This window comes from Lactuca sativa, chromosome 9, assembly GCF_002870075.4.
Source record: "Lactuca sativa cultivar Salinas chromosome 9, Lsat_Salinas_v11, whole genome shotgun sequence".
Classification (NCBI taxonomy): Eukaryota; Viridiplantae; Streptophyta; class Magnoliopsida; order Asterales; family Asteraceae; genus Lactuca; species Lactuca sativa.
In genome coordinates, this window is record NC_056631.2 from 153,838,855 (window position 1) to 153,844,396 (window position 5,542).

The following is a 5,542-nucleotide window of genomic DNA, read 5'->3' on the forward strand; positions in this document are numbered from 1 at the left end:
GGAGGCTGCCCAAGAACGTCCAAAACCCTAGAGGAACTCTTCTCCACGTTTTTGGGGCTTAAGGGTACTATATATACATGTAGGCTATTAGGGTTTTCAATTAGGAAACCCTAATTTGACTGCTTAAACCTTAAGCAGCCCATAGACTCTTTTAGAATACCCCTTGGACGATTTCTAATGGGTTTCCCCATAGAATTCGTCCAACCTATTATACCAAGGTGATCCATAGCCCAAATGCAATTATCTTATAATTACAGTTCCAACCCCTTAAGTTTAATTAATCTCTTTTAGTCACAAAATTAATTATCAATTAATTCTTGACTAATATTAATTAAATAATATGATTTATCCTGTAATATATTATTCTTATAATATATTAATAAATCATAATTAATCTTCTCTCTCTCTATAATTCATCCTATCAAGTTGCTTTGGTGAAGGCAACCCAAAAGGACCAGGCGCGTGTCCTTTAGATAAGGGATCATATATTCCTCCATTCTAGATATCGTATGAGACATGATTTCTAATCATTCTCCTTGTACTATTTCTCGACTTCCGATTTATGACGACTGACTAATTGAACAAATCAAATTAGCCCTAGCCCGGCCGAGCATTTATGTTTGTCATCACTAAATCATCGAGGGGCCCAAAGATATCGCTTTTATCCTACTTTGGATAAAAGGAACAGATAAACTTTGATTCAATGCTCGCTTGCACTTACTCACTGAATCACACACAACAATATGTTTTATAACACTAAGTTACTGGTGCGTTTACATATTATCAATGTGCAACCGATTTGCAAGATACAACTCACACATCTCGGTTTCAAGAATATAAGATGTTATCGTCTCACCAAACACTCGTGATACAATTCATGGAGTGATCCAAGCGAGCGTGGGTTTAATCCAATGCTCAAATCATATTCATAAGCACTCATGAACGTTGCAGCAAACATTTGCTTATGTCTAATGCTCTTTAGACAATCCACACACCAATTCACGACAGTCTTTATTCATACCTGCTTCCAACGTATGAATGACTGTGGCCCGTTCGAATAATTTGACTGTTCTTAACCAATTAAATTATTCAGGAAGTCAAAACGTGCAAAGTGAAACACAAGAATAATACTAATCCCATATGGCGTCAAACCTTTGAGTATAAATAGAACACCTTTTATTTATCACCATATCGATTACTCATTATTTGTTGTTTCGGGTAATCAACTTCTTACTTGAATTATTACATTTGTCCCATTCTCTTATCATGCACACAATGTTTACCTATGGTTCTTACTTTGTGAAATAGATCAAATGAACACATTTCCAATCATACTCATTTCACAACTCCAAATCCTTTTTCGTAAGTGAAAGAATATCAAATTCTTGCCACTTATGGAATATACTAGATTCTAACATTTTATGCAATGATCCTTTCGTAATGTCATAGCACAAAAAGTCACAAAGACTATTGCCAACGATATTACAAAGTCCTCTATCGGAGATTGTTACAATACAATTCCTTAGATATGATGTCTCTCTTTCAAAGTACATTCCTTCGAACATCCTTTTGCATAAAAGTTTCTAATTTAGACATAGTTTTTTTTTCAATTCCCAATATGGACACGTTTCCATATTTTCCATATGACAACTCAATCTTAATAGAATCTTATCTATTCATAATATTGTCGATATGGTCCATCCAATACTATACTTCCAACTACTCACAAGCGACCAATCCTCGGTGAACTTTGGATTGTCCTTTGATAGTTGTTTAATTATCTTAGTCAAAACCGATTCTCGTCCTTTTTCCCTCTAAATGCGCTAGACATTTGGAGAATTTTAGAATGGTCAAATATTATAGCATTTGCAATCGATCCTATACCCGAAGCGTATGGGACACGATGCATAATGTCTTACATAAAGATTTGATACTTTATCAATCTTCTGCCATAATATTTTATGTGCTACGTTCTCAAAATTCGAATTATGAAGAGGAATGCCGTAATCATAATTGAAATTTGAGAACACACTATGCTTCCTTGACTAAATTTATTAACATTTCACAACCTAAACCTTTAGATTTGAAATGAAGCATAATATTCTCTCCCTTAATTATAGCAAAACAACTTTTCAACTCTTGCAACTTTGCAAAGTATAACTATTGTTTTCTATAATTAATATTGCTAACTTGAAATACTTTCCATAATAATCATACAATCATAACATTTATGCTCCCACTATCATGATTATTATTATAAACATAACACTTATGCTCCCACTAGCTTTGACATGTATTCAGAAACCAGCTTAACTTCTAGAAAATCAATACTTATTGAATTTATTAAGTTCATGTTTCTAATACCTAATGCTTTGATAATCCTTTATCTAAGCTTATACACCTTTCCTTTAGATAGCTCATATGTGTGTCTAAACAATTTAGACTAATTGCCAAACCTCACAGTCACTTTCATGAAGGAGGGAATCTTATGACACTTAGATTTAAATGGTGCATGTGTTCTTATCCATGTGAATTTGTCAAAACCAAAGTTCACGACAAATTCAAACTCATATGGACCGAACTTTCTAAATCTTGACTTCTTGCCTTATGGTAACACAGCTGCCCACCATGTCTTCCAAGTAGTTAAGCACCTCACCTTTTCCTATCAATATACTTTTCATTGATCAAGGTCCTTGCCTTTTATGCATTCAAATGAGAACTCATAGGGCTCACATGCATAATTAACTCAATTGGAATGGCACAGAAACAATATTATGTAAACACGATAGGTTGTAAACCTCAACTCGTGTGCTAGTGATGATCAATAAGGTCTATTTTGATTTGTTCTTGAAACCTTTCAAGACCATTAAGACTCCCACTAACTCCTTGACATATAAGATTCTCTTGTCAATAAACATTTCTTGACAAACAAATATTCAAGAGTTAGTGTAGTTTTTATCAAAACACTTCATAAATTGGTCCAAGTTGGTCTTTGTCTTATCCAAGACATCACAACTTTCCACATTTGATGAATGTTATAAACCTTCTTAATACTTATCACTTAATTTAACAATCATAACTCTAAGACTTGTTTTGGAACAAAGTATGATTGACCTCTTGATTTAACCATTTCTTCAATTCTTGATTCCTCTTCTTCGACATACAATTGTACTAAGACTCACTTAGAGGATCAATTGCGATATGGTTCTTAATCATTAATACCTATCATAAAGCATAAAAGGCACTCTCCCTTCTTCTTAGAATGGAGAAACTTTTATCTTTCTGCCTACTTGATTCTTCTTATTCGTTTTGCTATTGATTTAAACCCTTTTTAATCAATTCCGAATTACACTTAATCTTATAAGTATAATCATATTTACTAAACCTTTAGTAAATCATGATGAATATCTTTGTTACTCTGATGGTGGACTTGATCAACACGCAACTTTGTGTACTCGATCTTCTAGTCCTTCACTTGACACTTTTTCAATGAATTAGTCTAATTTCCAAATATGAAATTTCTCATTCATCATGCAACCAAGTTGCGTGATTCCAAATTTCTGTCCAATTGAAATTTGGGCGATGAGAAACTCTCCTTATTTGGTAAATTCTCGACATTTCCATAAATAAGAATCATATCCATTCATTGTAGAAATATGCAAACATCAATTTTCATAACCATTTCATTGCAAGGAAATAAACAAATAAATAAATAAGTCAAACCAAAATTTATTATATTTATAAAAGCAGCAGAAAACATTTGTCCTTACAATGAAAAACCCATTGAAAACTACGTAGTCAAATATTCCTAACAATTCTATCATAAATATCTAAGCTCAAAATCTAATCTTCAAGTCCATGCGATCGAGATCCATTTCTTTGTGATTAGACTCATCTTGCTCTTTCATCAAGCTTCCTTTCTTTTCACCAATCCTGCAAAACATTCAAATGCAATCTTATCACATCATGTATTAAGAATCAACGAATAGGAACTTAATGGAGTTAGATAGTGGATTTTTACCTGAAGCACAACCATACTCTTTGACTCTCCCATCTTTGGAATCTTCAGGCTCTTAGGGCAGACTTCTATCCAACGCCCTTTCTCTTAGCAGCAAACGCAGGTCGCTTCTCTTAGAATGTCCTTGGAAGCATGGTCGGTTGACTCTCCTAACAAATACGCTCCATTGCTTCGCCAAATCATTTCTGATTTAGCAGCAATGAGCATGTAAGTTAGGTCAATGAGGTTATCGTCATGATCCATCATATAATACTTTCTTTTGAACTCATTATATGATTCAGGGAGTGACTGCAAAACCCAGTTCACAGCCAACTCATCCGGGAATGACACACCCAACATTATCAACCTATCAATGTGTGATTTCATTCCTAGGACGTGTGCACACACCGAATTTCCTTCTTTATGTTTACTTGCCAAAAGGGCTTGAGTGAGCTTGAACCTTTCAAGCCTTCGAACTTGTGGGTTAGGGAGAATAATTGGATGAGGTGGAGGAAGTGAAGAATGATCTCTTGTTCCTTGATCGAATCGTGGAATATCATCTTCATGTGGAAAGCTTGTTCCACGGGATTTGGGAAGACCATAGTTGTCGTACTTTGACATCTACAAAACGGGAGAAAACAAATTCAAGTTAGTTTATGATTGAGTCCTTAGTAAATCGTCCTCATCTCTAGTTGCAGAATATTTGAAGGTAAGTGTATGACGATTCACTAATTTCCACCATGAAAAACGAAAAAGAAATTTAAGTTTTAAATATATGAAAACTCCTAGATCCTTTGAGATTCATTGAACATTTCAATGGCATGTTTAAATCTCAATATGCCCCTCTTGTTTGTGACTGGGATGCCGAGGATCACAAAGCGGGTGTGAATAACCATGCAAAATTACATGGTGCCCTCACATGTTACAGTCACCTATTCGATGTGCCGATAAACCACACACGCTCCACCGAACTATGACAAACATTGAGTCACCCTTTGCTACCTTTTCTTAGAACCATTTAGTGTGCCGGTTAACCACACACGCTCCACTAACGTCTTCGCAAGGGCACAAAGTGTAATTTCATGGAATTGCATCAATTCACTTTTGCCTAAGTAACTAAGATTGGGAATTTGTAAAACATTTAGTTACTTTTGTACTTCATTATACTTATAATGGAAGGTTTTGTCCTATCCTACCCGTTCGGCTAACGACCCTCCACTAGTCAAGAGTGCGGTGGGTAAGAGTGGATACCCATTCAATCGCCATTTTATAGGCAATTTCCTTAAACACCCCTTATAGACTAGCTTCGTGAATGAGGCCTACCAACAGTAAGACTGAATTTTACTCATACATATATATAATGTTAGACTTTTAATGTTATATATAGTATAGGGTGTATTTTACACTTTTAAAATACTAGGTGGTCAAATTTAACAATTATACTTTTAATTCAATCAAATTGTAAACCTAAACTTTTATGGATTTATTAAACCTCTTTTAATTATACACTTTAATTATATAATAAAACCATAATGGTGTGATATG